Source organism: Macaca fascicularis, chromosome 6 (genome assembly GCF_037993035.2).
Source record: "Macaca fascicularis isolate 582-1 chromosome 6, T2T-MFA8v1.1".
Classification (NCBI taxonomy): Eukaryota; Metazoa; Chordata; class Mammalia; order Primates; family Cercopithecidae; genus Macaca; species Macaca fascicularis.
The window spans coordinates 4,057,309-4,085,000 of NC_088380.1; positions in this window are offsets into that span (position 1 = coordinate 4,057,309).

A 27,692-nucleotide genomic window follows, 5' to 3' on the forward strand; every position below is an offset into this window, starting at 1 on the left:
ACGCTCCTGTCCTGCATCTATGTGGTTCTTTTCTTTTATAAATGTAATTTTACTTTAAGTTCTGGGATACATGTGCAGGATGTGCAGATTTATTCCATAGGAAAATGTGTGCCATGGTGGTTTGCTGCACCTTTCAACCTGTCACCTAGCCATTAAGCCCCACATGCATTAGTTGTATACCCTGATGTTCTCCCCAGTCCTGCACCCCCAACAGGCTCCAGTGTGTGTTGTTCCCCTCCCTGTGTCCATGTGTTCTCATTATTCCACTCTCACTTATAAGAGAGAACATGCAGTGTGTGGTTTTCTGTTTCTCTGTTAGTTTACTGAGGATAATGGCTTCCAGCTCCATCCATGCCCCTGCAAAGGAGATGATCTCATTCTTTTTTATGGCTTCATAGTATTCCATGGTGTATATGTACCACATTTTCTTTATCCAGTCTATCATTGGTGGACATTTGGGTTGATTCCAACTTTGCTATTGTGAGTAGTGCTGTAATGTATGTCACATATGCCTGTGTGTATGTTAATAATAGAATGATTTCTATTACTTTGGGCATATACCCAGTAATGAGATTGCTAGGTCAAATAGTATTCCTGGTTCTAGGTCTTTGAGAAATCGCTATACTGTCTTTCACAATGGTTGAATTAATTTACATTCCCACCAACAGTGTAAAAGTGTTCCTATTATTACTCAACCTTGCCAGCTTCTATTGTTTCTTGACTTTAATATTAGGTTGGTGCAAAAGTAATTTCAGGTTTTGTCATCAAAAGTAATGGCAAAAACCACAATTACTTTTGCACCAACCTAATAATTGCCATTCTGCCTGGCATGAGATGGTGTCTCACTGTGGTTTTCATTTGCAGTTCTCTAACGATGAGTGATGTTGAGGTTTTCTTTCATGTTTCTTGGCCACAAGAATGTCTTTTTTTTTTTTTTTTTTTTGCTAAGTGTCTGTTCAGGTCCTTTGCCCACTTTTTAATGAGGTTGTTTGCTTTTATTCTTATAAATTTGTTTAAACTCCTTGGAGATTCTGGATATTAGGTCTTTATCAGATGGATAGATTGCAAAAGTTTTCTCCCATTCTGTAGACAAAGAAGACATCCATGTGACCAGCAAGCATATGAAAAAAAGCCCTATTCTGTAGGGTGTCCATTCACTGTAATGATAGTTCTTTTGCTGGGCAGAAGCTCTTTAGTTTAATTAGATCCCATTTGTCAACTTTTGCTTTTGTTGCAATTGTTTTTGGTGTTTTCGTCATGATATCTTTGCCAGTGCCTATGTCCTAAACGATATTGCCTAGGCTTTCTTCTAGGGTTTTATAGTTTTGGGTTTTATATTTAAGGCTTTAATCCATCTTGAGTTAATTTTTGTACAAGGTGTAAGGAAAGGCTCCATTTTCAGTTTTCTGCATATGGCTAGCCAGTTTTCCCAGCACCATTTATTAAATAGGAAATCCTTTCCCCATTGCATGTTTTGGTCAGGTTTGTCAAAGACTGTAGATATGTAGTCTTATTTCTGAGCTCTCTATTCTGTTCCACTGGTCTATGTGTCTGTTTTTGTACCAGTACCATGCTGTTTCTGTTACTGTAGCCTTGTAATATAGTTTGAAGTCAGGTGGCATGATGCCTCCAGCTTTGTTATTTTTGCTTAGTATCATCTTGGCCACTTGGGCTTTTTTTTTGGTTCTGTATGAATTTTAAAGTTTTTTTTTCTAATTCTGTGAAAAACGTCAATGCTATTTTAATAGGATTAGCGTTGAATCCACAAATTACTTTGGACAGTATGACTATTTTCATGTTACTGATTTTTCCTATCCATGATCATGGACTGTTTTTCCATTTGTTTGTTTTTTTCTGATTTCCTTAATCAGTGGATTGTAGTTCTTCTTGAAAAGGTCTGTCACTTCCCTTGTTAGCTGTATTCCTAGGTATTTTATTCTCTTTTTAGCAACTGTGAATGAGAGTTCATTCATGATTTGGCTCTATGCCTGTCCATTGTTGGGGAATGTGAATGCTTGTGACTTCTGCACATTGATTTTGTATCCTGACACTTTGCTGAAGTTGCTTTTCAGCTTAAGAAGCTTTTGGGATGAATTGAGGGTTTTTTTCCAGATATAGGATCATATCATCTGCAAACAGAGATAATTTAACTTTCTTCCTACTTGAATACCCTTTTTTATTTCTCTTGCCTGATTGCCCTGGCCAGAACTTCTAGTACTATGTTGAATAGGAGTGGTGAGAAAGGTCATCCTTGTCTTGTCCTGGTTTTCAAGGGGAATGCTTCCAGTTTTTGCCCATTCAGTATGATATTGGCTGTGGGCTTGTCATAAATGGCTGTTATTATTTTGAGGTATGTTTCGTCAATACCTAGTTTGTTGAGAGTGTTTAATATGAGAGGATGTTGAATTTTATTGAAGGCCTTTTCTGCATCTATTGAGATAATCATGTGGTTTTTGTCTTTAGTTCTGTTTATGTGATGAACTACATTTGTTGATTTGCATATGTTGAAACAGACTTGCATTCCCGAGGCCGAAGCCAAACTGATAGTGGTATTAAGCTTTTTGATGTGCTGCTAGATTTGGTTTGCCAGTATTTTGTTGAAGATTTTTGCATATATGTTCCTCAGGGATATTGACCTGAAGTTTTCTTTTTTGTTGTTGTATCTGCCAAGATTTGATATCAGGATGATGCTGGTCTCATAAAATGAGTTAGGGAGAAGTCTCTTTTTCAATTGTTTGGAATAGTTTCAGTAGAAATGGTACCAGCTCTACTTTGTACCTCTGGTAGAATTCAGATGTAAATTCATCTGGTCTTGGGCTTTTCTTGGTTGGTAGGGTATTTATTACTGTCTCAATTTCAGAACTTACTATTGGTCTACTCAGGGTTTCAACTTCTTTCTGATTCAGTCTTGGGAGGGTGTGCAGGAATTCATTAATTTCTTCTAGATTTTCTAGTTTACTTGCATAGAGGTATTTACAGTATTCTCTGATGGCTGTTTTTATTTCTGTGCGGTTAGTGGTGATATCCCCTTTATCCTTTTTTGTGTCTATTTGATTCTTCTTTCTTTTGTTCTTTATTAGTCTAACTAGTGGTCTATGCATTTTATTTTTTTCATAAAACACCTCCTGGATTCATCAATTTTTGAAGGGTTTTTCATATCTCTATTTCTTAGTTCGGCTATGATCTTTGTTATTTCTTGTCTTCTGCTAGTTTTGGAGTTTGTTTGCTCTTGCTTCTCTAGTTCTGTTAGTTGTGATGTTAGCTTGTCGATCTGACATCTTTCCAGCTTTTTGATGCAGGCATTTTGGGTTATAAATTTCCCTCTTAACACTTTTTTTAGCTGCATTCAAGAGATTCTCATATGTTGTCTCTTTGTTCTCATTGGTTTAAAAGAACTTCTTGATTTCTGCCTTAATTTCATTATTACCCAGAAGTCATTCATGAGCAGGTTGTTCAATTTCCATGTTGCTGTGTGGTTTTGAGTGATTTTCTTAATCTTGAGTTCTATTTTGATTGTGCGGTGGTCTGAGAGAGACTGTTTGTTATGATTTCAGTTCTTTTGCATTTGCTGACGAGTGTTTTACTTCCAATTATTTGATCGATTTTAGAGTAAGCTCTATGTGATGCCGAGAAGAATGTATATTCTGTTGTTTTTGGGTGGAGAGTTCTGTGGATATCTATCAGCTTCATTTGATCCAGAGCTGAGTTCAGGTCCTGAATGTCCTTGTTAATTTTCTGCCTCAATGATCTGTCTAATATTGACAGTGGGCTGTTAAAGTCTCCCGTTATTATTGTGTGGGAGTCTAAGTCTCTTTGTATATCTCTAAGAACTTATTTTATGAATCTGGGTGTTCCTATATTTGGTGCATATACATTTAGGATAGTTAGCTTCTCGTGGAGGAGCATGGCTGGTGCAGGCCAGCACAACACACACACACACAAACACACACACTCTCTCTCTCTCACACACACTCACACACTCATCCACTCACACATTCACACACACACAGCCTCATGCACACACACACTTATCCACTCTCTCTCACATACATACTCTCATACACTCACATACACACTCACACACTCACACATTACACACAGACTCATTTACTCACACACACACTCATCCACTCACACACACTCACACACTTAAACTTATACACTCACACATGCACTCACACACACACCCATACACTCACACAAATACACCCACATACGTCACACACATACACACACACACACTCTCTCTTACACTCATAAACACCCACTCCTACACTCATACATTCACACATACAGCCTCATACATACACTCATCCACTCTCACACATACACTCTCATACACCCACACACACCCATACACTCACACATTCATACACACACAGACTCATACACTCACACACATACACACACTCATCCACTCTCACATACACTCACACACTTACACTTATACACTCACTCACACCCATACACTCATACATCCTCACACACATACACTCATATACTCACACTCTCAACCACCACACACTCATACACTCATGTGCGCACACACACACACTCATACTCTAGCACACACATTCACATGCTCACACACATACACTTATATGCTCACACACAAACACACTTATACTCTAGGACACACACACTCATACACTCTCTCACACACACACTCTCACTCTAGCACACACACACTCACACACACTCTCCACTGCGTGGTGTGCCAGGTCCCCTTTTGTCATTTCAACAGTTGCCCCATCTGCCTCTTAGCCATGACTAATGGAAAACTCATCACATGGTGCCCATCTCTTCCACACACTGCCCTATTCATTGCGCCAGTGCCTGAGTGCCAGGCACAGTACCAGGTGCTGGGACCCTGTTGGATTATGCTGCTACTTCATCTGTGTCTGCTGTCTTGTGGGGTGAATGGACACCTGCATGTCTCTGCTCCAAGCAGCGGGGTGGGAGCTGCGAGCACAACATGGTGAGTGTGGCATTATCTCCTGGAAGACTCCTAGTAATGATACTAATTACCTCATATCATCTGGGGCCACTTGAACTGGTTTTCTGGTTCCAGGCCCAGTGCTCTTCATCCTCATCATTCTGTGAGTCAGCTGGTTTCTTCCCAGATGGGCTGTGCTCCTGCCTGTAGATGCTTCTCTCAGTACAAGGAGTCCCCTTTGCATTCGCCACACAGACATGCTTTCTTCGAAAGAAAACCTTCTTTAGGATCAGAGACCTCATAATTTTTTCTTGCCATACTTTGGATTGGCAGGAACCAGTTTAATAAAACCCAAGGTTTATACGCTTGTTAGTGGGAAATAGCACAATGTCAAAACAAAGCAAAGCAAATCCTTTTATCTAACAGTTTAGCGTGGATTTCTGAGCCCACATAAGCCTTTGAGAGCCTTCTTGTCATCGTCATGCTCTAGTCTCTGGTATTAGGTTTTTGAAGGGAGGTCACTTTCCAAAGGGCTAACAACCTTGGACACTGGAAAAGTGGGGAAAGCCTATGTGTTCAACCCCTTGACCTTTGTTTCAGAGAACGGCTGTGTGTGCTGTGATTATGTTTAAGGTTGTATCACATGTCATTGTTTCTAAGGAGTAACATGAAGCTGTCATAGGAATTATCCGAGGAAAGCATCTTGTTATCTGAAGTATCACTGTTAAAGAAATCAGTGAGAGTTTCTGCATCCTGGGGGTGCAGGGGCCCCAGGAATGAGCACCCTTGAGTGGGGCAGACATCCCCAGCAAAGACATCACCATAGTTGTCCAGTAAACAGTCCCCCTGAACAGTCTACTAGCTCCTTTACCGTTTCTCCAACTAGCATCTGGTTCTAAAAATGACTATTAACTACCTCCTCAAATATTATAAGCAATGAAATATTTTGATTTCTTAGAACAATTAACATTTGTCTCTGTGAGGAAGAGGAGGAAAAAAGAGTGAGTGAGGTCCACGTGGTCTAAAGGGTGCTTGTTTGCAAAAGATCAATGACTTCAATGGACTGAAACAATCTTTTTTTAAAAAAAAATTACATAGAATAATTTCTAAGATCAGAATTACTGTGCTTAATGTCTCCATTTTTTGCTAGCTCATTGTTCTGAAAACATTTTCTCCTGGGAGTATTCAGATGTTACTATATGTGCTGCCGAAGTGAGCACAAGGTCTTCAGATTTTACACACTTGAAACTGAAGCATGATGTAAGTAAAAACTGTGCTACGGTTTACATGTTGTCGAATCTGTTGCTTTTCACTTCACCCTGTTTCACCCTTTTGCTGTGGTTTTGCTTTCTTACAGTGGCTGACTTGCACATGTTTTAACAGAGTGGGGGCTGATTCATCAAACAATTCAAGGGGCAAAGAAAAAGAAGCCCCTTTCATTTGCCGTTTTTGGGTGATCCATCAGCCTTCTTGGCTACCGGCAGCTGGCCCCCGCATTACCACTGGGCTTGACTTGTGTCTCGTAATCTCAGTTGCGCCTGGTGTCATTTTCTTATATAACCATGTCTTTATTAAACGCAGGGTAAGGGGTGGAGAACCACAAGCTTTGAAAGGGAATTCTCTTTGTTGGCTATTACAACTCACACTTGGATTTGTGGTGTTACCATTCGTGCGTTACTATAGGGTAGAAAACTATTTCCATGGATGGAAATTGTCAGCCCCCAATTGTGGCTGTTTCTTCACCATGGTTTTATGTGATTTGACTTTTTTCTCTAAGTGGCTGTTTATGTTATGCATGAAATCATTCTGTTTGCCTCTGGGATTTGTGTGATATGAGGGCAGCTAACTGTTTTTGTTAGGATGGTTAGTAAAGTGATATATTGTCATGAAAGGATTAGGGGGCATTTTGAAAACTGACCTCGAATGCTACTTGTGTGCACTGCAGATTTGGAGTGAGGCTGTTGAACATTTATCATATCATAAAGTTAGGCATCTGTCCCCACTTACGTGTCACAGTTTGGGTTGTTTAACACAAAGATTGCCCTGCTGCAAGGCTCTTGCAGATATAACCTGAGAAACTCAGGCTTTGATGCTTTGAATCTTGAAGGATTTTTTTTTTTCGTTTTTTGATTTCGTTTTTTGACTGTCACAACTACTTATGATGGAGCTGAGTTTGACAGGTATAATAGAATGAGAGAAAAATGAGCACAACATGGAGAGCTTAGGGAAGTTTCAGAAGAGAGCTCCAAAATGATACAAGATTTGAACATAAATCCCCTTGAGAGAAGCTTAAATACATTTTGCTTTTTTTTGAAAAAAAAAATATATATATATATCTGAGGACGGAGTTAATAATTGTGGCTGAGTCTGCATAACAGACTTCAGATGGCTGGGCTTGGGGGCAACAAAAATGAAATGGCCTATTTAGTGATGTTTTCAACCACTAAATGTCTGGTTGCAGGCTCAAACCAAACACCAAACCACAGTCTCCACCTACCCCTAACGTGGCGCCTTCCCTGCTACTCTTGTCCAAGGCCTCACCAGCGAGAGGGTTTTGTTCTATGAAGCTTACTTAAACTTGTTTTTCTTTCATTCTTTCCCTTTTAGAAAAAGTTTCGTGGTCACTCAATTTTTCTTTTAAATTAATTTTGGCTGTAGCTTATTGACAACCATGATGGGTAAATGTTATATGGACCATTTCATCATGGTACACATCTGTAGAGATCAAAAATGTCACCAAAACTATGACTTGAAAATAAAATGCTTACAGTGCTGGTGTGGGTGTACACTGGAGGATGCAGCCTGAGTCCCAGACGCCCTTTACAGCCTTCTCAGAGTCCCACAGGAGCCCAGAAACATTGATTTTCTGCATGTAAACTAGGACATCCTTTTCTTCTTCTATTCAACAGTAAGTGTCATTTTAACAGTGAGATTTGCACTACTGACTGCTAGACCAGCTTATGTCGTCATTGAATACATGAAAAAAATCTTAACAGGAGGGAACCAATACTCTTCAATTTATTCTATAGCTGCAACTCCTTGGAACTTCTGCATCCCAGTCATGGAGACCCACATTCAAAGTGCAGATTGATCTTTACTGATCTTTAAATAATCATTGATCACCTAACATGAGCAAAGTACTATCCTAGCAACCAAGAATCAGTGACGTATAAGACAGTGCTCCTACTGTTAACCAGCCGCATTGTCATGGTAGAGAGAAAGGACATGAACAAGCGTCCCAGTTCAGGGAGGGGTGGCAGGAGATGGAAGAAGACACAGGTACCCCCGAAACACAGGCGACTTGACCAGATGCTGTGAGAAGCAAGTGCCGTGGAGAAAGAGCTGGGTGAGGTCTCGAGTGTAGATCAGCAGGGCCCATCCCAGTGTCACCTCGGGCTAGGATTGCCCGTATTTGTCCAGTAGGAGCCCCTGTACTGGCACTGTTGTCCTTTGGACATGGTCCTAGTGCGGCATCCTTTCTTGTTTGCAAGACAAGACATCACAGACTCATCTTCTCCATGTCCAGCCCCAGTAGTGGAGTCAGCCATTTCCCCAGGGAATCCTTAGTAGTTCCTTAGTGGTGTCATTTGGATGTCAAATAAACTAATTTTTGCTTAATAAAAAGTGTATTTTTCAGAATTTGGAGGTACAAGTATAAAAATTATTTATTGTACCTTTTCCAGTGTAAGCATATATCCTCCCATGGCGATGGCATCATGAAATAGTGTACAGCTTCAATAACAGGAGGTTAGTGAAAGGTGTTTGAACATTTTGTTAGATAATGTTATGCTTCCACAGAATATACAACGTTTGTATTTAATGGTGAATGCATTTTAAAGTCAATAATTCTTAAGATTTCAGCTTGTCAGTTTATCCTAAATATTTTAATGAGCTCTAACTAATGCAGTTTAAAGTTAAATAAACATTTAGGAAGTTAATTATTTTCCACTTAAATAAGAAAAGCAAGACATTATTCTCCAGACAAAACCGGTGCATACTAAAAACTACCTGGAGGCAAATGTAAGGGTGAGACTCCAGCGGACTTCTCAACAAGGCAGACCTGTGGCCCTGACCTGAAGGGAATGGGGAGAGTAGCAAAGTGTTCTCCACACAGAAATACAGACAGGAGTCTCAGCCTGTGAACTGGCATGGCTTCTGGAGACACACAGGGGATGTGACAATAAACTAGGAGACCTGAGCTTCGGTGCTGGTTCTGCCTCTGCACAGCAGTGTGACTGGTGGCCGATGGCCCTGTCCCTCGGCTCAGCTTCTAAGCTTGGAAAGAGATGGAGCTGAACCAGCTGATGAGGAGGGTGTGTGTTCCAAGGCATGCCAGGACCTCGGGCCACCGTGGATCGCTGAACCACCTGATCAGGAGGGTGTGTGTTCCAAGGTATGCCAGGACCTCGGGCCACCGTGGATCCGAAATGTTGCTGACCTTAAACGCACTGCGGAGAGTTTGATAGAAGAGTAGGCTGCAGATCCCATCCTCAGCGTGTGCAAATTGGGGTGGTCAGCTGGTCTGAAGGAAACTTCCTGAACAAACCATTTTAATAGAGAGGCATGAAGGGTGAGAGTCATGGACCTGTGTGGGCAGAGAGAACCTTAAATTCTAGGGAATTATAATTCTTAATTTTCCTTTGCCTGAAATGTAGGCTGCACCAATTTCTTGATTTTCTTTTTTCCTTCGGAACTTATTTTTTTAGGGTGTTGTTAAGAAATCTGTAAGAGCAACCGTGAATACTGAAATCCTTTTCTTTTTCATAAAACAAGAAAACTCCTGGCTGCCGTAGAAAGCAAAATCTCATTTCCCCCTAGAAAAAGCAATCCCTGGAGTGATGAGGAAGAATATTGGCAGAAGGATGTCTCGGCCCATCTTTGATGCCTCTGCTGTCTATCCAGCCAGCTCTTGTTTTTGCTAGCACTAAATTCCCAAAATAAGATTTTCTCCACATCTGGAAGCCAACCTTTATTGACAAAAAGTCCCTATTTAAGGATGACCTTTTTGTCCACCTCACCAATTAAGCTCCATACTACAATTTTAAAAAAAAATCCCAGTTTTGATACTAAATCCAAGGGATGAAGTCAATCTTTTGTGCCTCAATGTGGTGGGGTTTTCTCAGGGCTGCACCCCTGGGCCCCTCCTGCTAACTGCTGTCGGCAGCGGTAAGTCACCTGTGGAACTCAAGCTGTGTCAGAGGCCACATTTGTTTCCAGGACGTGTCTGACCCTGTTGACTGTTTCACAGGCTGTCTCCGAGGCCTGTGGTCACTTTGTGGTGTGGTGACATCCAGCAGATACCAGGAGGAATTTATTCATTTAAGATGTGAAAAATAGAAGGAAGAGAGAACTTTAGTTCATGCGTTCTACTGCTTACTACTTTTAGGAGCTTTAAGGAAAACATATGTTCTTGTATTAGTTTATTTCTCTCAACATGCTAGCTAGTAATACTTCTTTAAGTAGAAGATAATTTTTAAAAAGCATGTTTACAGTAAGTTGGAGGAAAAGCTCAGATGGCTAATATTCCTGGCAGGAGAATTGCCAGCAAGACTCTTATAACTAGGTTGGATTCCAGGTTGCAGCCCAAGGGCCATTTATATCAGAAGGTTTTTCTCAGACCATGGTCAAATGAAGAATGAGCTATTCTGGAAACAACCTGTCTACAGATATCTTAATATCTGGCATGTAATTTATTAAATATATCCATGGGGACACATTTTTAAATACATAGATAATTCTAAAACTTAAACTGGACTTGAACTCTTGCTGCAACACCTCTACAATGGTAAAAACCACATTAGAGTTCTTCGATGAACCACTTTGAAAATCTGCCCATCTCAAGGATTCTAAAGAATTCTAATGGTTTCAAAGTGTTGTCTTCTATCAAGCCAACATTTGCTTTCTCATTACTTTCACTTATTGGCAAAAATTTTCCTTGGGGGGACAATACAGGTTAGATCTACTATGTTTTCCTCTTAAAATACCAGACTTTCGAGTCATGAGTTAGGCATCTTTGATTCTGTTGAGGGATCCCTGACCCCTCAGTGATGTGGTGTTGGGTAAGACATTGGACTCTCTTGAATCTCAGTTTTCTCCCCTGTAAAAGGGAATATAGCATCCTCCGGTGTTCTGGATTAACAAAATATTTTGGGAAATACAAAGCTGCACCCTGTGGGATTGTTATGGGATGCACAGTGACAATAAGGCTGTGTCAAGTTGTCACACCCTTCCGGTCATTTCTTCTTCAACATTCCCACTCATCAGTGTCTTTGGTGAATGTTATCACTGAGCACAGATCAGTCCAGCTACTGATGAACTATTACAGGTCACTCTGGGGTTCTTTTTCCTCTTTTGTAGTGCTCCATCTTACCTCCCTATGAAGCGCAGCCCACACCTCTCAAAGGCAGACACTTCTGTGGCACCAGGCACCATGCTTCCCTCTGACAGGTGTCGTCTTCCAGGTACAGGGACAAGGCTGCACGTCACCTGCTGAAATCAACATCCGTCCCGGCTGCTTCTGCTGCCCCTGTGCCCACTCCCACTTACCCTTGAGGTTCAGCCTGAGCCCCACACCCAGGAGGTCCTCCTAGGAACAGGGCTTATTTCATCATCCACATCTGACGCCCCCACCCTCCAGCATGACCCCACTCCACTGCCTTTGGTTCAGGTGGTTTTCACCTTTGAAGGCAGAGATTAAGCTTAACTTGTTACATTTCTAGGATTTAGTTCAGAGCAAGCTAAATGCACACACACATACACACAGATATATATACTACCTATGTATGTACACATATATACACATATAATATATACTATAGGTAAACATATATAAATATACAAACATATATAAATTTATATAAACATACATATAAATATAATTATAAATATAAATGACTGGAACATTTTCTAAGAAATGTGAATTGCAATTTTATCTTTATGCCAACATCAGAGAGTGCACTTAAACAACCTAAATGGTACAGCCTGCTACACCTCTAGGCTGTATAATTTAATCTAGGACTCCCAGGCTACAAGCCAGTGTAGCACGCGACTGTTCTGAATGCTGTAGGCAATTGTAACACAAAGGTAGATCTTTGTATAAATATATATTTATATAAATATATTTAAACATGGGATATATATATTAAACTGAATATATTTAAACATATACAAAATACATAAAAATATAGTATTATAATCTTATGGGACTACTGTCATATATGTGGACTATTGCTCACCAAAACATTGTTACATGGTGCATAACAGATGTGTGTGTGTATATATATATACACACACATACACACAGATGTGCACACACACACACAGACACACACACACATATTCTATTGGGTTTACTTCTCTGCAGAACCCTGGTTGATCTGATAGATGTTTCTGGGATGCTGGCACATCTTACTTCTTCCCTAGAGTTACTAAACTCTTAAAACAATCTAAGTTTTTCAGAATCAACAACTATGGTTATATAATTCTCTCAAAGTTTTTGTTTTCTTTTAATTTTCAAGTGAATACTTTTCAATCAAATAAGAATGTATTGAGTATCCGACAAGTTTCCAAATTAGCACCTGTCATAACTACCTATTTTTTGAATTCCGTTCTGCAAATAAGGAAACTGAGAAGATAATATTCATTTATAGCTATTTGCAAATACGACACTGTTCCGTGGTCCCAGGAGGGAATTCTCTAAAATTCCCGGGGCCTCTGTCTTCTGAAATTTTGCAGACCTCAGAAGACATCAGGGTGTGATTAGGGAACAAAACAGAGCCACTTGGAGCCACGGGCGGAGGAGCCTCTGTGTTCACACTGCACTCAGTCACAAGCCAAGCTCGCATCGTGGCCACGCTCCAGACAGAGCGGAGCTGTGCGGTTCCAATCATAGGGGGACTGGTCCAGCCTTTGCACTGAAGCCTTAAGAAGGCCAAGGCAGGAAAGGCGGGGCCTGAGAGGGGAACTGGTTGCAGGGCAGGCGTCAGGGAAGCCCGGGAGGGGCTCAGCTTCAGGGCCCCCGGCTGAGCGCATCCTTGAGGAGCCCATGCCAGTTACTTACTCTGGGACTTACCTTGAAGTTCTAGCTCTTTTCTTATTCCTGCCTTTTTGGGAATGAGAAGTTCAGGAAGGAAAAGCTGTTGGGAAACAACGTATCTCTGTTGGAGTGGAAGTGAAAAAGAAACACAAGTGGGTCGTCTGTGCTATTTTGAAAACAAAACGAATAAGAAAAGAATAAATTATAACTGAGTTCATGCTGAGCCCTCACAAAAGTTTCTTTCAGAGCTCACCCTAACTCCTAGTTTACTGACTCTTAAAAATGCTTTGTTTAGTCAAAACCACATGGCATATCCAGGACAGATCTTTCCTTTGCCTTAAAGCAATCTTAAATATAAATAGAGAATACAAAGAAACGGCTAAAAAGGGAATGAAATTCCACAGGGAACCAACACAAACATAAATAACAGGGCATGATGTCACAGCCCAGGAAATGCCCTTCCTAGCACCACGTCACATGGCGCAGAGATTGTTCCCGAATGAGGGTTTTATCTCCTCCAAAGGTCCCTGGGAAAGGCCACCTGTCGGCACAGCCTTGTCCTACCAGAACTTCTCCTGTAAGGGAAAGATTCATTTTTGGAAACCACAGACCGTCTGATGAAAATACATGAGAGAGAAGAACATGGGCACATTGGGAATCCGACCACCGTCCAGGCAGGTGACGAGGTCACCTCTGTGCTCTGAAGCAGGCAGCCCCGGCAAGTGGCGAGGCTGTGGCTCCTGGCCTCAGCACCTGCTCTGTCCGCAAGCCCACCCACCCTGCGACCACCGTCTGGGTCCACTGGACACATTGCATCTGGGTGGATGGGTTTGGGTCATGATTCACTTAGAGGCTAAAGGGCCACCTGCACAGTGGGTGTGTCTGGTCATCCTTCTTTAACAACAGTCAGCTTGAGAACCTTGGACATTGACACCTTGTGCCCAGGCCTGGGTTGTTCTCTCCATTTTGGTTTCTTCTTAGGCACCAGCACGGTGAGGGTGCCCAACAGAGGCTTGCGCTCGCAGGGTGGGATGGGTCCTGGCCTGGCACTGTAGGTAGAAGCTGGTGCTGCTTCGTGGTGGGGGCCTGTGTCAGGTGAGGATCTGTCAACAGCATGACATGGTGCAGAGATGACTCCTGAGGGGTAGACTCTTAGAGGAGTGAGTTTCTTCTAAAATTCTGCTGATAAACCTGCATCCACTTTGAAGCTCTGAGCATTATTTTCTAAGGCTTTTCTGGTTATACTAATTATATGTTACTGAAAGCAAGCTGTCTTCATTGTGGATGACAGAGCCCTAAAAATATATTGCTGACTGGAGGAACACACGTTAATACACAAACCAATTAAATCCCCGGGCCCTATTACAGGATTTCTAAAAGAAGATTCTTGAATACAGTTATTTGATGACTCAGATGTGTTTGTTGTCTTATAATTAAGGAAGCTAGAAGGGGTATTGCAGGCTAGGTAGGGTCTACTCAGATGCTGGACTGAAACCTGCAGAGGAGACTGCCCGAGAGGGTCTCGGCAATTCAATAGGTGGTGGCCTTCCCAAGAATAGTGATGCATTCAGTTTTCTGACTCTTGGGTAGGATTTTGCAATGCAGGGCTTGTTCCCTGAGATTTGGCCTATGCAACCTGCAGGTGAAGGCCTTAGCATGACCCAGGAGATGCAGCAGAGCCTGCTGCTGGAGCCAGGCATGGCTTCCTTTAGAAAAACCAGAAATGCTGAGACATCTCTTAAATTTTGAGTGAAAATATCACAGCTACTCTTTTTAGCTTTTGAGCTTGGGAGAAAAACTAAGCCTGTTTACAGTCTTAACCCAGCTAGTGAAGGCTCCTGGTAGACGTGCACACTAAGCACATTGGATGAGCTGTTTGGACCAGGGTGAGTGAGCACTGTCAGGCCCTGCCCGCATGCCTGTTGGCCTCACTGTTCCTGCAAGACTTACACTTGGGAAACTCTTGAAAATGAAAATGTAACTTGCCGGGAGCAGTGGCTCACGCCTGTAATCCCAGCAGTTTAGCAGTCCGAGGTGGGTGGATCACCTGAGGTCAAGAGATCGAGACCAACCTGGCCAACATGGTGAAACCCTGTATCATCTAAAAATACAAAAATTAGCCAGGCATGGTGGTGGGTGCCTGTAATCCCAGCTACTCAGGAGGCTGAGGCAAGAGAATTGCTTGAACTTGGGAGGCGGAGGTTGCAGTGAACCGAGAATGCACCATTGCACTCCAGCCTAGGCAACAAGAGTAAAACTGTCTCAAAAAAAAAAAAAAAAAAAAAAAAAAAAAGGAAAGAAAATGTAACTTAATTTCCTTAATGCGAATCTCAACCCAGTAGGCTAAACATCAGCAGCCGAGACCCTCAGGCTTGAAAGGAAGGCAGGTGCAGCTGAGGTTTCTTGAACTGCCTGTCTGTGGAACCTTGGGAAGTTGTGTCTGTTTTCTGTAAGAAGGAACACGATTTGCCTTGCCCATCTCAGGAGGTGCTTGAATGAAGCAAATGAATTGATGTGGAGGAAAGCACTCTGCAAGTTAGGAAAGGTCCTCAAGACTAGGGAAGACTCGAGCCACAGCAGTGAGCCCTGGCCAACAGCTGGGGTGACACCTCCTGCTTCTATGCTGGACCCTCCAGCTGCAGGCCGCACAGCTGGGCTTCCTTCACCGCATCCTGTAGGGATGAATGGGACTACGCGTGATGGGGAAGCTTCCAGACTTAAGCTGACTCTTGGTGAAAAGTACATTTAAGGTGCTTTTCTCCTTTCACTTCTTGAGGATGGCTGCTGAGCAGTCCAGGATGGAAGGAGGATTTGTGCTTTTGCCTATATGTGTCCCTGGGCGTTTCTACATTCCCTGTCCTCTTTTAGGGACTGTAAATGCAGCAGTGGGGCTGGAAGCCTTCTCTAAGGTCAGTGAAGCCACACACCCAGAGTTTCCAGGTGGGCTGCATTGACTTAGATGCAGGTGAGGCCTCTGTGATGCCCTGAGTCAGCCTAGCTCTGTGCTGGTGCCAGCCAGGCCTGGCTTGGGTTCTGCTCTGCAACAACGGGAAGGTCCCCTTTGCTACTCGTGATCCAAAAGTTGCTCTGAAGACTACATGACAAATGTCACTGTGTGAGGGACATCGTTTGTGATTCTTGTGTTCTAATACCCACGTTGCTTTATTGCCTGGAGGTCCCTGAAAGGAGTGTGAGAGCTGGGCTGTGTTTTGGTGGCTGAAGGAAGCTCTAAAGATATTCCATGGAAGGTCCGTGTCAGCCACTCTCCCCTTCAGTTAAGTGATGAATGGACTTGCCTGGTTTTAGGATCTTATTCAGTGGCATTTCTTAAAGTGAATTAATCGGATACTAAACAATTCTCCATTAACAAACAGCAGCATTTCACGGTGGTTTGTAAGCACTGCAAACACCAACACTGTTTATGATATTATACATGATCATAGAGATGACACCATATAATATTCCATAGAGTTTGGTGTCTGGTAATCCAGAAATAGAATAAGCATTGTAGTCAGAATATCATTCAAAGAAGGTCATTCAAGGAAAATATTGTGTATTTTGCAGGTTTACTCAGACACAAAAATGAGGAAACATCGCTTTAGATAATTGATCAAGTTTCTTTTCTCCAGAAGCTGTTTTCTGGACAGGCTCATCCGCAGACGGGCTGCCGTGACCTTCAGGTTCACGGGGCAGGTGAGAGCCAGGCCCCACTGTCATGGGTTCCATGAGTGTCCCAGGGAGGCTCAAGGCCTGGGCTGGAGGGACTGAATCCGGTGTGAGGCGACCCTGTGTTGTGCACTGCAGGGCCAGGCCTAGACCCTGACGTCCCAGGCCCAGTCTCTGTCTGCCCAAGTGGGTGGGGAGAATCCGGGGGAGGGAGGGAGACGCTGCTTCCCAGGCCATCATCCCAGCCTGGCTTCCTCGCTGGGAGGACGCGGCACGTTGCGTTTCTGGAGTCAGACTCTATGGGCCTCTCCGCACTCTTCAGCGCCTGGTCCCTGCAGGTCCACATGCCCCCCGCGGGCCCTGCCCTGGTTTCCGATGCCCATCACCCAACCTCTCCTGTGTCCCCAGCCCGGGGTGTGGGTGCAGCGCCTGCAGGTGCCTCCGGATGTCTGTGCTCCCAGCCCTCCCCCAGCTCCTTCAAACCTTCTCCACATCTCCTTCTCTCCTCCGTGCAACTGGCGGCTTCTGGCCCACCCCAGCGCGCCCACCGGCTTCCGTCACACCTCACCGTTCAGCAGAAGAGGGAAAGGCGACCCTTGATCCTCCCCCTACATCTGCCCACGGAGCCCCCGGTGGCAACCCTGTGGGGAGGGGACAGCATGGCAGGGCCACAGTGCAGGCCTGGGAATTAAACTCAGATCGCGACAGGGAGACCAGACAAAGCCGGGGGCATGGGAGTGTTTAATGATTCATTAATCCTCGTGTGTTTAGAGAAAGGATTGTTCGTACAGCTCACCTGGAAAGAATGTTCCTTGGTGTAAAAGTCTGCTTTATTCATAAAAAGCTCCCTTGAACTCACTTTGGCAAATGCCCAGGGCCGGGTTACGTGTCTGAGGAGGGCTTTATACAAACAGTACAAACAGCGTAAAAGTTAGCGCCAGTCTGTAACACCCACCCCCATATTTTAATGAACAATTACTCCAGTTGGAAGCAAATATTTTATGCCCCCGGTAAGTTTTCTGCCACCTGCCCGTGAATGTGCTTCTCCCTGATCTGCAATTCTGTCAAACTCTTACACACTCTATTTGCTTACACTGTTTATGACAGTCTCATCGTGAAACATCTCTTTGTTTAACATCCTGGAATTACACAAATCAAGGATTCTCTTGGCAGGCCTTGTTCGGTAAACGTCCTTAAAGGCTTCCATGGCAGAGGCCCGCGTGGGCTGGATGCCTTTGTCTTTGTGGTAACAGCACTCAGAGCTGGCACATCTCGCGTTGCTTTGTAAGTGTCTGAGGATCATGGTCCTGCTCCCTCCAGGCAGCCTTGCTAAGCACCAGGAACACACCTTGGTCTGAGCTCCTATTGAGAAGCACACATCTGAGGATTGCAATGAAGACTGTTCCCCATAAACTTTTAATGGACCTTTCAGTATGGGTGTAGGCTTAGTGGAGCAGTTGAGAATAGAACAACGAGTTCCCGTGTACCCCTACCCTGTCTCCCCATTTGTTAACGTCTTATATGACTGTATGTTGACGTGACTAGGATACCAACACTGGTACATCACTGTGTGCTAAACTACCCCTAATTTCTATCTAATATCCTATTCTGACCCAGATCCAGTTCAGGGCATCAGATGACATATCATATCTCCCTAGGCTACTCTGATCTCTGAGAGTTTCTGAGACTTTTCTTGTTTTAATGGCATTGAGAGTTTTGAGGGACAACTGCTCAGGTATTTAGTAAAATGTCCCTCCACGTGGGCTTTTATAATGACTTCCTTTTTTTTCTTTTTTTAAATTATATTTTATGTTCTAGGGTACATGTGCACAACGTGCAGGTTTGTTACATATATATACATGTGCCATGTTGGTGTGCTGCACCCATTATCTCATCATTTACATTAGGTATATCTCCTAATGCTATCCCTCCCCTCCCCTCCCCATGACATGCCTCGGTGTGTGATGTTCTCCCTCCTGTGTCCAAGTGTTCTCATTGTTCAATTCCCACCCATGAGTGAGAACATGTGATGTCTGGTCCTCTGCTCTTGTGATAGTTTGCTGAGAATGATGGTTTCCAGCTGCATCCATGTCCCTACAAAGGACATGAACTTATCCTTTCTCATGGCTGTATAGTATTCCATGGTCTATATGTGCCACCTTTTCTTAATCCAGTCTGTCACTGATGGACATTTGAGTTGGTTCCAAGTCCCCACTACTGTGAATAGTGCCACAGTAAAACAACCACCTCATCTTTGACAAACCTGACAAAAACAAGAAATGGGGAAAGGATTCCCTATTTAATAAATGGTGCTGGGAGAACTGGCTAGCCATAAGTAGAAAGCTGAAACTGGATCCCTTCTTTACACCTTATACAAAAATTAATTCAAGATGGATTAGAGACTGAAATGTTAGACCTAAAACCATAAAAACCCTAGAAGAAAACCTAGGCAATACCATTCAGGACATAGGCATGGGCAAGGACCTCATATATAAAACACCAAAAGCAATGGCAACAAAAGCCAAAATTGACAAATGCGATCTAGTTATAATGACTTTCTTATGGTGAGACAGGGCATATGGATGTCAGAGGAGACGAGCAGAGAGTACAGTGCTGTTCCATTCTCATCCCATCATAGCATGGGCACATCTATCCATGAGGCTTGGCATTCATGGTGTTCATTTTGATCACCCAGCAGAAGTAGCATGGGCCAAGTTTGTCTACTGTAAAGTTACTTTTTGCCCACTTCTGTGATGTACTTTTTGGAAACAAGTTACTAAGTGCATCCCGCAGCTGAATGAGGGGAAAGAGAATTACGCTATATGTCATTGAGGGCAGAGTATCAGCATAAATTATTTGCAATAATTCTGTATGGAAGACTTGTCTCTTCTGTACATTTGATTATTTAGTCATATAGGTATGGACAAAGGATATTTATTTGATTTCTTGTTTTATAATCCAACACTATGTAATTTGTTTTGGTGTTCACTTCAGCTTTGGCCACGGGGTATGCTTTCAGGTTCTCCCATGTCCTATAGGTGTGTCCCACCCTTTAGTTTTTGGGGGACTCCCTTACTTTTTGGTGCTTCAAGATGCTCTAGGCTCCTCTTGAATGTCTGCAGGCACAGTCCTACAGTCAACCATTTGTCCAAGGAACCCTGGTTCATATTCTTGAAGAATGGTGTCAGAAGTCAAGTCAAATATTGAGTGTGCTCCTTCATACTGGGGTGTTGACTTCATTTTCCTGAAACAATTCAGCTTCCTGCTATAACCAAATAGCGTCTTCAGCTACCCGACAGATTGGATGTTCTGGTTACCCTGCCTGACCTGGGGGTTTCAAGAGAGATCCTTTATTTCCTTTCCTGTGTGTCCCCAGGGACTGAGTAATAAATATTGTGTGGAACTGAACTTCTTGAATGTTTGACCCTTCCATTGTCATGTTTATTTTGTGAATGTCTGAAAACCACTCTGTGATTTATTACCAAGCATCTGAGGTGGAATTTAATTGCTTTACAGATAACTACGTAGATGCTGTCTGGAGTTGTATTTATTTGTAGCCAGGTGAGTGAGAGCTGTGCAAGTAAGGGGTTAAAGTGGGCCCATTATCAAGTGCCTTGGATGTGTTTTTCTTAGCAGTAAATTCAGTAGAAAGTGTGACTACTTTAATCAAAGTTTTCATAAAATGTCCTCCCTGGAAGGAATCTGTATTGCTGCTTCTATTATTCAGGCATATATTTAGTAGGTTTCTTACAGAATGGCATTTGCTCAATTAGAAGATATTAAAAACTGGCTCTATACTCTGACCAGTAGAGAAATTGTTTATTAATTGTTAGCCAGGAAGCCAACTTTTATGTTTCTCCTCTGCTTTCTTTTTTGTCATTATTATTATTCAAAAGTATGGCTTGGAAAACAATGAGAAAATATTCTTCAGTCTCTAACCCACGAGACAGTCTTCAACATGATGAGGAGGAGGAAGACGAGAAGAGGAGGAAGATCATAAACCATAATACTTTCTGATGTGAACAAGCTCACTCTTAGATAGTATGAAGTGAATACCTCATTATAAATCACTGCTATTTTTCTAGAGGGCTACAGCTTCTTTGACACTGTTACTGTAAAGGGGGGGGTCTATGCCCCTCTCGTGAATCTGAGCTGGCTCCCTGCTGTTCTCACCAGTGGAGTGTGGCACTGGAGGTACCAAGCCGATGCCAGGCCAGACCTCTGAGAGGCTTAAACTCTGAGTGGACTGGCAGCTGTCACCTTGGTCTCTTGAATGTGTGAGAAGCCACATGAGGAGTTTGACTACATTGAGGCTCCCATGCTGTAGGAATCCCAAGCCCCAGTGTGGAGATGTACTGAAATAGCCATTCAGAATTGGAGTTCTGTGAAATAATTAAACCCTAATGCCCTAAGGTATTCATGAGAATAATTCAAGGTAATTATTCATAATTACCTTGCTTGTGTGCATCTAAAATAATAACAGTTTTTAATCATAATTAGGACAATGAGAAAATAGCTATTCAAACTCTACTCTGTGCTTTGTAGTTCAGAAGAACTTCAGTTGGGAAAGAATGCTGGAGGCTGAAACACCTCCATGTGGGAGGAGCCATCATGGAGGCGCAGCCCCCAGGTGCAACTACTCCTGTGAAGTCATGTGGGTCAGAGGAAAACCACCTAGCAGAGCCCTTCCTACATTCTCTACCTGCAAACCCACAAACAAAACAACATGGTAGCTTTATGATGTTAAGTTTTGAGATAATTAAAAAAAAGTAAGCAACAGTAAATACCAAAAACACAACATAAGCAAATGAAGCCCCATCTTCCAACCAGAAAGCCAACCATCAGCCTATTCAATTGTATATGTGATATTTAAAGTGTGTGTATGGCTGCATGTGGCCAAAAAGTGTCTCTGTTTTATTCCTTCTTTTTCTTGTGCTTTAATGGAATTTCCTATATCCTTTGTTTCTCCATTATGCACTTGGATCATCCAACTCAATTTGGCAGTGTTATTCATATAAGGAAAAATGTTGGTTTATCTCCACCTCTAATCCACATAATGACTCCTGAATTTGTAATGTATGTAACCCGTCTACCCTTCCTGGAATATATTTAGCAGGATGCCTCATGTCTTCCATTGTAGGAAATAGATGATACATGGAGAATAAAAATACATGAAAAAAATATCCTTTTGAGATGTGTAAGAAAAAATCAACATGGAAAATTCAAAACTATTATTAGATAAAAGAGTTATGTCTCTGAAATTAAATAGGAAAGGAAAGATTTGAAGTTCAGTCCCCCACCCCCTTTTTTTTGTTCTGTACAAGTATTCACACCAGACTCGGTACTTTATCTCAGGATCCCTTCAGCCCCACTTGAATGCCCCGAGCTGGTTCTCCATCATCTGACAATTCAACCACTAACATCTGAAGTCTCTGCAGGTCCGAACTGAAGATCAAAGAGCAGCAAGGCAGCAATCGCCTGATCCATCAGCAGTCACAGATGTGTCCAGAACCGAGAGAGCCTGCCCTCCACTCAGACTTGTCCCTCAATACAACAAAAGGCTCAATATCAGAAAATCGAAAGAGAGGAATAGGCAGACTTGGTCTCTCAGGCACCAAGTGAAAACATCATTGCCAATTTCTTTCAAAAGAAGTTGTTCCATTGCCACATTTCTTTCCTATTTAACAGCAAAGCAAGCATGAGTCAAGGTGCTATTTTCATTCATGTTATTAAACACATTATAGTTTAAGCTCTTTCATAACTTCTAGTCTAAAACAATAAACATGGCTATATATATTTGTTTTTCTGGGAATACCAATGCACATACAAAAACTCTATAGTTCAACTTTTAACTACAAGCCTGTATTGCTTCTGTGATCTAAAAGAGACAACAAAAGCCCACCCTCAACAGAACCACCCCCCTGGGGCTGCTGTGGGATAAATAAGAAAATATATGTCAAGCGCTAGGAACAGTGCCTGACGTGGTGTAAGCACCATCAAAGTTTTCTTTAACTTCTGCTTCTTGGCTTTCCTTCTGTGCCTGACTAATTGGCATAAATGCTGGGTCAAAGGAAGCTCAAATGTCCTTCTTGTCCCTTATGTAATAATATCAAAGCAAAAGTGGGAGATGGGATTGCTCCTGGCTGAGTTTGCACAGAGCAACAGCAGGAAACCATCACTGAGGGAAGACAGAGGACCCTGTCTTTTCTTGCATTTAATTGGCTGTAATGCTTTAGTATTAATGTGAGTAGTATATGTTAGGATGATGTGTTTGAAAGCTGAACTGCCCCATTGATGTTAAAACAGTATAAAATAAAAACATTTTTCTTGGCACTTGTCTCTTCTCCATGCTCTATGATAGAAAGAAGAGTGCGAGAAGGGAAGAACTTCAGAGACACATCCAAATGGCTGGTCCTTTATGTCAGGAATGCTGGGCCTTGGTGGCGTCTCACAGGTGGTTGTGTCTGGCCCATGGAAAACAGCACACAGAACTATCCCTCTGGGCAGGGCCATCAGCTTTCTTTCCAGGCAATACCTATTGGGCTGGGAGAACCCTGCAGGCTGCAACCACACAAGCTGGAGCTTCAGACTGAATTTTAGGGTACAGCTTGGACCATGGCTTCAGATGGTACAAGCCCCAAGACTTGGTGGCTTCCACATGATGTTAGACCTGCAGGCATGCAGAAGACAAGAATTGAGGTTTGAGAACCTCCACCTAGATTTCAGAGGATGTATGGAAACACATGGATGTTCAGGCAGAAGTCTGCTGCAGGGGTGGAGCCCTCTTGGAGAACCTCTGCTAGGGCAATGCAGAGGGAAAATGTGTTGTTAGAGCCCTCACACAGAGCCTCCACTGGGGCACTGCCTAGTGGAACTATGAGAAGAGGACCACCATCCTCCAGATCCCAGAATGGTAGATCTACTGACAGCTTGCACTGTGCAACTTGAAAAGCTGCAGACACTCAATGCCAGACTGTGAACACAGACACAGGGCTGTACCCTGCAGAGCCACAGGGGTAGGGCTGCACCTTGGGAGCCCACCCCTTGCATCAGTGTGCCCTAGATGTGAAACATTGAGTCAAAAGTGTTTATTTTGTATCTTTAATATTTGATGAGTGCTCCTGTTGGATTTTGTACTTGCATGGGGACTTTTGGCCCTTTTGTTTTGGCCAATTTCTCCCATTTGGAATGGGAACATTTACCCAATACCTGCAGCCCCATTGTATCTTGTTTTTGATTTCACAGGTTTATAGGTGGAAAGGACTGCCTTGTCTCAGATGGGACTTTGGACTTAGACTTTTGAGTTAATGCTAGAATGAGTTAAGACATTGAGGGACTGTTGGGAAGGCATGATTGGTTTTGAAATGTGAAAAGGACATGAGATTTGGGAGGGGCCAGGGGCAGAATAATACAATTTGGCTCTGTGTCCCTACCCAAATATCATCTTGAATTGTAATCCCCATGTGTCAAGGAATGTGCCTGGTGGAAGGTGATTAGATCATGGAGGCAGTTTTCCTCATTTTTTTTCCATGATATTGAGTGAGTTGTCATGAGATTTGTTGATTTAAAAGTGACACTTAACCCTTCCTTCTCTCTCTCACTCCCTTTCTCTCTCTCCCTCTCTATCCCTGTCCCCCACGACAATGTGAAAAAGGTTTTCGCTTCTCCTTAGTCTTCCACCATGACTGTAAGTTTCCTGAGGCCTCCCCAGCTATGCAGGACTGTGAGTCAGCTAAACCTCTTTTGTTTACAAATTATCCATTCTCAGGGAGTTCTTTACAGCAGACTGAGAATGGACGAATACCCTCCCCCATGCCTGAACTATTTCGGTGGCCTCAGGACATACATGAATAAAAGCAGCCCTCACTGCCCTGTCCCTGACCGGAGCCTGCATCCTCCACCTACTGAGACCATCCACCCTTCACTTCCTTGGTGTCTGGCTGGCGTCATAGTCTGTGCAGGCCTAAGTCCCCCGCTGATGTGAGCTGCCAACTCTGCCCTCTGGCCTATGTCCCCCGCTGATGTGAGCTGCCAACTCTGCCATCTGAGCTGTCCCCCTGCAGGGATGTCCCTCTCAGTCAGACCTTCACTCTGTCAAGACACTTCTAAGATATGAGGCCACAGCTCTGAGTCTTCTCTTGGGTGTCATCACCTTCTCGCCCTGAAGTTCTTGCTCCTGAGCAGTAGCTCCCTGTGCCTCCTTCATGGGCTGCTGAGCTAGAGAGGCTTGTTTTCATCACAGGGCAATATTTCCTTCTCAAGTAGTGCTTCCTTTAATTAGATTCTCCACTAACAACACTGTCCCACAGTCCCTTCTGGGTAATGATGGGCCAACCTCATCCCACACATGCAGCATGGGGGAGACTGGTCCATCCTTCTTGGAGCATCTGCTTCCTGACTTCCAATAGACATGGGGTCACCTTGCTTTAGAGCTTGGCTTGTTCTCTAGAGGCAGTGAGAAAGGAGAAAATGCTTCCAGTGACCACAGGTTACCTGGGGAAGAGCAGGACCACAGGGAATGGTAGAATTTTTCATTCCTGGAGGGAAAGTCATTTGTGCTTTCTTTCTCAGTGCACAGATTTATTTGTCCTTTGGTGGTCCTTTGGTGGTCCATAGTTACCTTCTCTTGCAAGAAAACATTCATTATAAATTCATTGAATCAGCATTTATTGAGCATTAGGAGTCCACTGTGGTTTCTAACCTGTGGCTAAAAATGAGCAAATGTAGCCCTGCTCTATCCTAAGGGTAGGGCCTAAAATTGCAGTATCTTCTGAGCCCAAGCTCAGTCCCAGTTCCACCTGGTGGCAGTGACCCACTAAATATTCCCTAAATGCAGTGGCTTTCCAGTAATTACTGGTTTCACTTCCACATACTCCAGGACAGGAATACTATTCTGACAAATATGCCATGAAAGCCTTGAGTCTGGGATGCAGGGAAATACATAAATTGAATGAAAGTGCTGGGTTCTAGTCAATTTCAGGAGCCACGGACATAGACAAGAAGGTGGGCAAGAGAAGTACAGTTGCCCTCTGTGGCATCATCAGTCATAAGGACCCAGCTGTCAGGAAATGGAGCAGAGCCCCTTTGAGTGGCAGATGCCACTTTGAGTTTCATCATTCATGCAAATCTCTGCACTTTCATGATGAAAAAGACGTTAATCTGAGTGCATTTGTATTTACTCTAAATTGCACAATGCATGCTGGGCCTTAAAATGTTGACATTCACCAAAAGTAATGTTAAAAGGACAGATAAGCAGATGAACAAGTTGTTGATTTTGAATCTTTACTTACTACAAACTTCTCTTAATTACCTTTATATTGAATGCTTTGTAAATAATTCAGTAGGCTACACCATATGTTATGCAAATTTTAACTAAAATTACTATTTTCAGCAGAATTTGACTAAAGTGTATTAATGGACAGCATTTCTAATTTTAGCTTGTTTTTACATGAATATTCTTAACAATATATGGGACATGACAGGAGATTTAACACTAGTACATTTATTTATTCATCCACATATTCATCCAGAAGAATTAATCAGCCCTCCTCTCTATGGCAGACCTTGCACTAGGTCTTGTGGATATAAAGTTTCGTTAACAACACTCACTATCATTTATCAGCTTAAGGAGGCAAACAGGTAGATGCAGAGGCCAGGAGAGTCTGAAGGCTGTTGAAGCTGGTGGGATTTGCAGACAGTTCTCCAGGTGGCATTGGAGGACTGGGTCGTCTCCCTTACTTTCTGTGTGCAGTTCTTGGAATAACCAAAGAGTAAGAAGGCAGCACCCTGAGATAGGGTGGAACTATCTGAAGAAGCTGGAACCTCCTCCCTGTCCCTCCCAGTGAATGCAGCATCTCAAGTTAGGGAGAAAGTGCCTTGGGCAGCCAAGCTTTCCTCCTCCCTCCCCTGGCAGCAGGATGTCCCTCAAAGTGTTGCCCAGTGAGTTCTGTTGCCTCTGATGTATACAACCAGGGTGGACTGCCCTCCAGGGTCACTCAGCTGTGGTACAAATGGGGCACACACAGCTGGGACTCTGTCTGCCCTGGACAGCTTTCTCAAGGCTTGGGAGACCAGCTCATGATAGATCCAAGGTTTCTTTTGTTTCTCTCTGCCTGTGTGTAAGTAGTAAACCTGCATCATGCTGCTTGTTGTGAATTTATTCTGTCTCACTGGACTCAAACAACTAGTAAAACTGTAATCCAAGATGCAGCGGCAGGAGTGTCTGGACTCCTATTCCTCAGGGCTGGCACAGTGATGACAGTTACTGGCCTCCATGATGTGGGAGTCCTCCCTTGGTATTGGTATTTGGCAGGAATGTGGCCACATACAGTGCTTTGGCCACATCTAAAAGATGTGACATCTGTATCTGGTAGACAGTAACCAGCAGGTAACAGCCCCAGTGAGGCCAGATGGGGCCTCTGTGGCTCTGCAGGCTGGTGGTGCAGTGGCCCCTCGGATCTGACCCAAAGAGCTGAGGATGGTTTATTTTCTTATTCAGATTCTTGGAGTGGCTACCAAAGCAGCAGGAAAAAGCAGATTAAAAGCACGTAGGCACGTAGGTTTCATATATGCAATATCTCACCTAAATCATTCTTGGCAAGTAGTTTCAGTATGTTGAAAGGAATCACTCAGTAAGTTGAATGAAACCTGTTGATTCAGAATGAGTTCTGGAATGAGTGGTTACTTTGCAAATTCTGCAGAGTTGATGAAGGAAGGAGAGAAGGAAAGAAAGAAGAAGGAAGAAAGAAAGGGTGGAGGGTGAGAAGGGAGGATGGAGGGAGGAAGGAATAAAAGAAGGAGGAAGAAAAAAGAAGGAAAAAAACATAAAAGAAGAAAGGAAGATGAAGAAAAAAGGAGAAACAGAAAAAGGCAGGAAAGAAGGGACTAAGCAAGTAGAAACAAGGAAGGCAGGAAGCATTGCATATGAGTCCGTCGGGAAAGAGTGAAGGAATGAAGAAGAAGGGAGGGAAGGAAGGAAGAACAGGAGGAAGGGATGAAGGAAGAGAGGAGGAGAGGAAGGAAGGAGGGAAGAAAGGAAGGGCTCTTTGGTGACCT